The sequence below is a fragment of the Anser anser genome (assembly GCF_964211835.1).
Source record: "Anser anser genome assembly, chromosome: 20".
In the NCBI taxonomy this organism is placed as follows: domain Eukaryota; kingdom Metazoa; phylum Chordata; class Aves; order Anseriformes; family Anatidae; genus Anser; species Anser anser.
The window spans coordinates 9763699-9771967 of NC_139741.1; the positions used below are offsets into that span (position 1 = coordinate 9763699).

Consider the following 8269-nt stretch of genomic DNA (forward strand, 5'->3'; position numbering starts at 1 on the left):
GGGAGGAAAAAAAGCTTTTTTCCCTGAAATTGCACACCAGTAACCAACGTTTTTTTATAAAGCATTTCCTTGATGCTTATCACTTCCATAACACGTGTTCAGTGTGCTTTAAGAATGGGAACCAAAGCTGTGGCTGACCTCTGCATGCCCAAAGAGTGGGTAGAAACTGCTGCATGGGTTTTTATTTGTGAGCTTGCAGGTGACACAGGAAAAAAACAAACCCAACTTTTACAGCTAGGGATGGAGGCAAACAGCAAAAAACATAAATAAATCCGTCTGCAGAAGGGGTCCATTGACCACAGGGCCAGCCTGAAGGGAGACAGAGATGGTGGCGAAGGAGATGGGGGGTCTCCCTTGTGGACAAAGCAAATCTCACCTTCTTAAACAAGGAAAACCAAGATATTTTCCAACTTCTGCACAGGATTCAGCAGTCAGAGATGTCTGAGCAAGGGCAGAACTTTTGGGGAAAGGGAATGAGAGACTTCCCTTGTCCTTGGGGAATGCCAGGCCTGGCTGGGATTTGGTTTATTTGGCTGCTCCCTGTGACACAGCAGTTCATTTTGGTTCTCTACAGAACTTAACCCATAGGCAGGCAATCCACAAATGGTGCTGCTCCATCACTGGCAGCCCATCAGCATCACAGGTAACTTGCCAGCGTGCTCTGGGCAGAAGACTCGTGATGTCCCTGTGGCAAGAGCAGCCCACGAGGTCTCCTGCTCTCTTGCTCACTTGAGGACAGAAAAACAACATTTCCCACTCCTTGGAGTCCTTTAATGTGCAAAGTCAATTCTCGTCTGTGTAATTTCAGCTCCCAAGACATCCACATCACTAGTTTATGTTATTTTAATTTTATTATATTACTAACTGTAAGTAATAAACCACAAATAATGTGCTTTTTAACTGCTTTTAAGCAGTAGCAGCTAATTATTGATCTATTTTGCTAAATGACAGCGTAGCTGGTGTGTGCTGACAGCAGGAACAAGGCAAGTCTGTGGACCCAAGCGCGGCGGCTGTTCCTCTTCTGCACTGGGGTCATCTTTTTAAGGCCTGATCAGGGGAATCCTCCGGAGCTGGTTCAGCCTCCAGGGCGCAAGGTTTGGTGACCCAAGGTTTTGGTCTATTCTCCCACGTGCCTAGTGACAGGACGAGGGGGAATGGGCTAAAGTTGCGACAGGGGAGTTTTAGGTTGGATGTTAGGAAGTACTTCTTTACCGAAAGGGTTATTAAGCATTGGAACGGGCTGCCCAGGGAGGTGGTGGAGTCACCATCCCTGGAGGTCTTTAAAAGACGTTTAGATGTAGAGCTTAGGGATATGGTTTAGTGGAGTACTTAGTGTTAGGTCGGAGGTTGGACTCGATGATCTTGAGGTCTCTTCCAACCTAGAGAAATCTGTGAATCTGTGAATCTGTGAGAGCAGAGGCGTCCTGCTGTGGAGGGGCCTGCTGCTCATATCCCATCTGCCTGCCACCGGTGCTGGCACTACGGGACGAAACGCCGAACAACAAGCTCGTGTCTCAGAAAGCCAGTGGTGACCGGCTGCAGATCTGCTCGTAAGGGCTTCAATCAATTCAGCTCTACAGAGCAGCTGTATATTCACTGAAAGTCCCTTGTAAAGAAACACAACAGAATAAAAATGGCTGTGGGAGGGGGTGGGGTGAAGCAAGGCGGCTCGCTCCAGGCCGAGCGCAGGCAGTGGGTGCTGAAGGGGAGCAGGACTAGGCCGCAGCACCCAGGGCAGCAAAGGCCCGAAGCAGAGGGGCCCTGGGCAGCCTGCTCCACGTGGGCCTGCTGGAGCAGGGCCTGGAGCAGGGACCTCCAGAGGTGCCTCCTAACCTCAGCCAGGCCATGACTGCGGTTCTGTGACCCTGCACGACGCCTGTCCTTCATGCTGGGATAACCAGGCCCTGCTGTTGCCCACTCATCCTTTTCCTCTCCTTGTCCTCTTTGCCTCTTTCTTTTCCCCAGGGTTTTCCATTTGTGTGCCAGCCTCCTGGCACCTGCCACCCCCATCTCTGTGTTCTCCTACTCTTCCTGCTGCTCTCCCTGCTCCCTGTCGGCCTTTCCCCGGTAACGTTTGCTGCTTTAGTTGTTTACTTTGGGCTTAATACATACCATGAAAAAACCATGCAACCTGCCCAGCCCTCTGAGCAGTCACAGGAATAAGCTGTTGCTAATATCGTGTCATATCAAATGAGATTACTCTTCTCCCCCATTAGGCACACTTCTCACCTGTGGATAGCAGCAACGCAGGCACACGTGCCAAGGCCTTCATCCAAAGCCTACGTCAGGAAGTGGCTTCGAATGGGGAGAGCCAACTTCCCTCTGAGGCTGTTGCTTTGGCCTTAAATCCTGACTGTTGAATGGCCGGATTTGGCTTCGTGCTGTGCTGGGTTGGTGACACCTGTCTGCCTGTTTCATGTGCTATTGCTTGCAGCCAGTTACACCTCCTGGCTGTCACAGGGGGCTGCTACTTATGGGTGCTTTCCCCAGCAGGTGTGGCGTCCCTCTAATGTTCCAGTGACTCCTGAGGTGTCACAATGGACACTCCTGGGTGGGTCTGTGATGCTGAGCATCTTCGCAGCCCGGTTTGCGTATCAGTGCTGGTCCCTCGATCGTCCACACTCTGCGTGCATGTGCCTGTGCCTTGGCTCAGCTCTGGGGACACAGAGCTCTGACACAAAGCCAGGGGCGATGCTGAGGAGGATTTGCCATGGGGAGCAGCCCCGTGAAGTGGCACAGACAGCGTGGTGCCAGCCCAGCCTCTCGCACGCTGCTGAGCCCTCCCACACAAGGACAGCAGGCACATCCAGCGTCACACCAGGTACCAGACTCCCCTTGTCTTAGGCAGTGGAAAAAAAGCAGAGAATTATGTTTTAAGGCCTCAGAGACACTCCACAGGGCTGGGGGAGGATCTGTTGGTAACTCCCAGGACAGCTGGCTTTGCACCAAGCAGGTGGGAGCCATTCCCAACCTTTGACCAGAGGATCAGGGACTGCTCCCAGAGGTAGATGGATGTAGCCCTCAGGTGCCAGTTTCCTGGCAAAAGGCCTCAAAGATCTCATTTCCAGGGATTTCAGCTCCTGCCAGGCTTTGTCACTGATGAAGTAACACTGTCACAGGAGGAGGTGTTTTTTCACACCTGCGTTGTTGAGCTGCAACAGGCTGCTGTGGGATGTTATGCAGGATGTCCCAAAGAGGCAAGATACATCCAGTGGTCTATTAGCTGCTGCAGAACGTGTCTGGCCAAAAAATGCCATACACCGTGCAGCGATACCGGGGGGTAAAAGAAGAGCCCGTGCTGCACCTTCCCCTTGCTCTGCTCCGAGCATCTCCCACCAGGCAGGGTCCTGAGCAAGGCAGCCAGTTAGCACAACCCTGTGGGGCAGTTCTTGCACTGACCAGTTCCTTTGGCGTGCACCGTGATGGATTTAGGGCTTTGTTTTGCAAATGGACAAAAATTGCCAATGGCATGCAGTATGCTCACAGCATCAGAGGTCAGTGGAAATGGCTCTGCCTGTGCTTTCTGCTTGGACAGGAAAGATTTTCTTTCTTGAATGAATGGGTAAAAATCAGAATTTTCATCATCTGTGAATTATAAGAGGAAAATGTATGTAATGATGGTGGCCCAAAGCCATGCCCCTCCGGCGTGTAGTCTCAGCCAGCTCCACCAGCCAGCCCAAGCTGTTACAGCCTTGGCAGTGCCTGGCTCACCTACCTCCAGATGCAGGCGTGGTGTCCAGGAGGAGCTGCTCAGGACAGGGCATCCTTCCCTCCAAGTCATTTTTCTGGCCACTAGTTCAGCGCTGGGCCGGAGGGTCACTGCGATAGTGGTGATTGAACTGATCCCATCTGACAGGGATGTTCTCTTTAATTGCTGGGTGCGGCTTGTGCGGCAGATTTGTCAGCCTCGTGGCCAGCCTCCAGCTGAGTACATTATCCTGCTTACCTTGAAAAAGGAAAATAATCCCGTGGATTTGCTCTTGCCTTCCTGGTGATTAGTGGGTGTTAGGCTGTGGGCTGGCCAAGGAGTTACTGGTGCATTTGGAGAGGAAGGGGGATGGATATTTTAACACCTGACTGACAGCTCCTGCCATCACATCTCTCATTTGAGAAGCGCGGTGGTCTTTTCTGTGGGTTACACAAGCAGGGCTTTTCTCCTCAGGGGGCAGCAGTCGGGGGCTACATCCTCAGAGCCACGCTGGGGGGTACAAGCCCTGTGCTGAGCCTCAGGGATGCTGCGTCTTCAGCAGGCAGCAGATGCTTGGCTGCTTCTTGGGAAAGAAGGGTTAAAATGTGGGAGTCGGGAAGGGAAAGGTCAAATATGTGAAGGCACTTTCATGTACTTAGGAGAAAAGTGGTAACGGGAGAGCTGTTAAATTTTTTTATAGCTGGCACCTAACAACTCTGGTGTTAAGAATCATGAAACTAATAGCAAGTGGAGGTGTACATTAGTTAATTAGAGGCATGCTAACAGTGAAGCCAATTGAGAGATATTATTTTAGTATTTTTTCCAGAGGGCATATCAAGTCTATTCAGGAATTAATAAACAGATTGTAAAGTCTAAGCAAGCATATTAGGGAAGTGTGTGTGTATATACTGGGTGGATATACTGGGGCTATGCACACTTGTTTGTTTGTTACCACTACATTTGAAATATGTTACTTGTTTTCCATATAGACCTCAGCGGAAGAATTATAGCATATTGGGTTTTTCCAAAGACTCTAATTAAGATCGTTGGAGTTGATGTGTGTTTACTGAAAATATACAGTGTAAATAAGACCTAAAACACCACCATTCAAAAATTAACCCGTGAATGCAAAGGCGTTTGAAGTGAAATAGCCAGACTCTTCGAGCCAGGCTGGGATGCACATTAGGAGAGATGAAATCACAGTATTTACTCCATTTATTTGAACTCCCGAGTTAAGTTCTCATTGAAAAGGCACTTTAAGAACTATTAAAAGCTGTCCACAGTTAAATATGCATCTTTGGCCTCTCTCTCAGATCTCTCAGCTGCTGTTACAGGTAGTTACATCGTGAGTAAGTGTCTTCTGCGCCATACAAAATGCCAGCGTGGTCAGCAGCAGAACAGACGGCAGCTGTTAGGGAAGACAGGGACCAGCCCATTTGTAAAGTGAAGTTTCCCCATAGCTGGAGCTGGTGATAAGCAGAGGATTTGCTTCAGCAGCATGCGAAGAGAGGGAGCCATTTAAGCCCGAGTAAGGCTTCACACCATTAAGAATTTTCCTAACCTTTTTTTTTTTTTTTTTGCCCCTAACACAGGTTTCATTCCTTTCTTAAACCCGCTCGGGCACCTACCTTAACTCACAGTTACCACTTGGTTTCCCCCAGGAAGGCAAGCTGTCCAGCTTCATCTAGTAGTGAGCTCTGCATTACAAAGCCACGTGGTGCTTCATGCCTCATTAGCAGGCAGGGAGCTTCCAGGCTGGAGTCACTGCAGGTATCCAGCTCTCCCGACTTCCTTCCTCGACTCCAATTTCCTATTTTACATTTTAATAACAACAGCGAAGACAAATTATGGCCAAAAAAGTCTGCCCTTAGCGAGCACCTTGGTGCACGGGGCTCCCCCAGCAGACCCGGGTGTAGACACCTGACAGTCCTGTCCCCGGAGCTCTTGCCCAGCCTGGAGACCTCGCTGCTGTCACAAAGCCACCGCTCCCCACACCATTGTCCCACCCAGGCTGGAGGGGGAGGTGGGACAGATTCCAGCAGCAGAGGAGACACAAGAGAGACAGCAGCCAGAGTCCCTCCTGCGTGGCTGGGGGCAGCCTCGCAACCAGCAAGTAATGAAGATAATGATGAATGAAGGATGCAAAACTGAAAATACTTCTTCCCGTGCTTCTATCGATCTTCCAGCAAAAGGCCTTGTTCTTGACATTTAAAACAGAGAGATTGTTTTAATGTAGTGGCCCTCGCTGAGCTGGAATTAAGCAATTTAGCTCTCAGAGAATCACAAAGACCCTTTTTGCAATCTTCGCCCAAAGGATTTCAGTAGATGCCTGCTTGGTAAACGCTGCCAGAGGAGAGCTGCTCAGAGGCACCGTGAGCCATGGGCATCAGGGCACAGCTTGCTCCTCACCCCACAGGGAGAGCATCCAGGAAGACAGGGAGATAACCTCCAACCACAAGCACCAACACCCTTATTCCACAATCACAGGCTTTCAGGAGAGCTTCGGAGGGACAAGCCCTGAGGCTCAGCCCGAGCACAGGGTGGGTACAGGGCTGAGCGCTGCGGTCCCTGGTGCTGGTGGACGCGGCTCCTGGCCATCGGCTTGGTGAGAGGTACGGAGGAGCCAGGGGTTTGGTTACAACACGGCGGGATTATCTTAATAACTGCAATTTTTCTCTTAGAACAGAAGTATTTTATTACTTTCAACCTAGGACCTGGAACTAATTATGCATGTGTGGTCTGATTAACCATTAATTTACCTCTATTAACTGCTGACACTTACTTACGCATTTACTTATATCACTCACACGGTTGTGTTTCCAGACCCAAGAAGTTTGTCAAGAGACTGTGAATTAGAGCAATATAAGAACCTAACCAGCACCTATCTCAGCAAAGGCCTCAGGAAGCCCTGCAAAAGAACACACCACAGAAATGAAAATTGTTTTTATGCACAGTAACTGGACTCAAACTTATTAGAAAAATTCCAGTTGATTCCAGAAGCTCAGATCTCCCCACCATTTCCCACTGCAGGAGCAATCAGGGGAAAACAGCATTTGATTTCCAAAGGCAGTGGGACCACAATCCACAGACTGTGAAGAGGGAGAGCTTTCACGTGAAATTTGGGGATTTCTGTTCTGTCACAGGTCGGGTGAGGCCATCGTAATGCTCCCTTATGGCCAGAGATCAGGTGAAGTGCAGCCTCCTCCGCAGGTCTGTGCCTTAAAACTGCTTACACCTCAGCTGTTCACAGAACAGAGCTGGCATCCACCTGCCTGTAAGTTTTGTCTGACAGCTGGCTTAGCAACATACGGTGCAATATTAAAACGTGCTCCTTCATTTGAGCATAGCTTTAGGTATCTCTCAGTGTCACTTGGTTGCTTACTACTGTTGTTATATGCAGTGGAGTATGTGAAAAAAGAAACTGGCCCTTGATGTTAATGCCAAAGCTGTGATGTTAACGCTGGTCCGCTCTGCCATTCCAGTTTTATGCTGGTGCAGCTCAGCTAAATTAAACTGAATTGCTCCACTGGATTTTCATCGACTTAAATCAATTATACTAGCATGGAAGAGGTATAAAGGAGTGAAAATCAAGGCCACTTAAAGAAAAAGCACAGTAGATATTTCTTCAGTACATGAACTGTTCATAATCCAATGGATATCTTTTATCCCGTGTATTGATCTTCTTCTCATGAGAATTAACTTGGAGTTAATTTCTGAATTGCCTGACCTCAAGCAGTTAAGCTATTGCAATATAAAAAGTCATAATTCAATAAATAAACCAATAGCCGTCACAATATTTGGCTTCTGTACTAGCACGTCACACTTCTTAACACGACTGGGATCGCAGTGTGCAGAGAGCAAAGGCTTGGCAGAGCCTCTGCCCCATGGCTCAGGGTGCAGCACAAGTGCACAGCACCAAAATGCAGGAGTCACATGCACCATTATCTTATAATGAGTTCACAAACCAGCCCAGTTTCATCAGGAATTTGGGGCAGATAAAGAAGATGTCCACCCCCAAGAAGAATCAATAAAGGAAAGGGGTGTTTGCTAGAAATGTAAGGAGAGAAGCATGACTCCTTTTCCAGCTGCCAGTGCTGATATTAGTGCGTCTAGCAGCAGCTTGTACACAGCATCCCTTTACAATGGTAGTGGGGAAGCTGGAATGTTGTTCTATCAGACTATCAAGTTGTTGTGTTGGATTACATATAATGCTATCACAAATGACAGAATGCTTGCCTCCCATCAAAAATTTAAAGAGCAATAGACCTCTTTTCAGCTGTCATTGCTGATAACATTTTATGCATGAGTTTATTCAAGCTCAAATAGAGATGCAGCCTGTCAATAAAGAAGCCCTGGCGGATTAGGCATCGAGTATATTAAAGCTAACGGTACTAATGTGGCTATGCAGAATAATCTGACATTTTAAAACTGCGACAAAATGAACCCTCCAAGTTCTCGTTGATCGTCTCACCAAGGCGCGTTTGCCGCTGGGCTTTATGGAGTGGAAAGCAGAGTATGGCAGTACGTAACGAGAGCACGAGGAATGAAACAAGCTGGAAACCGCAGGAAGGTCAGCGCGGG

General features: G+C 48.7%; 1 long non-coding RNA gene across 3 annotated transcripts; it reads right to left on the reverse strand.

Moving 5' to 3' along the window:
• Positions 1–1413: 1413 nt before the first annotated feature.
• On the reverse strand, positions 1414–5427 carry LOC310884558. Of its 3 annotated transcripts, XR_014574275.1 has the most exons (4): positions 5317–5427; positions 3716–4271; positions 2230–3585; positions 1414–1606 (listed from the first exon to the last, which is right to left on the reverse strand). It is a non-coding gene; the product is annotated as an uncharacterized lncRNA (long non-coding RNA). The 3 variants fall into 3 exon arrangements; XR_014574276.1 differs by having other exon boundaries at positions 1414–3585; XR_014574277.1 differs by having other exon boundaries at positions 1414–3585; positions 3716–4268; positions 5317–5408.
• Between the last annotated feature and the right edge of the window lie 2842 nt (positions 5428–8269).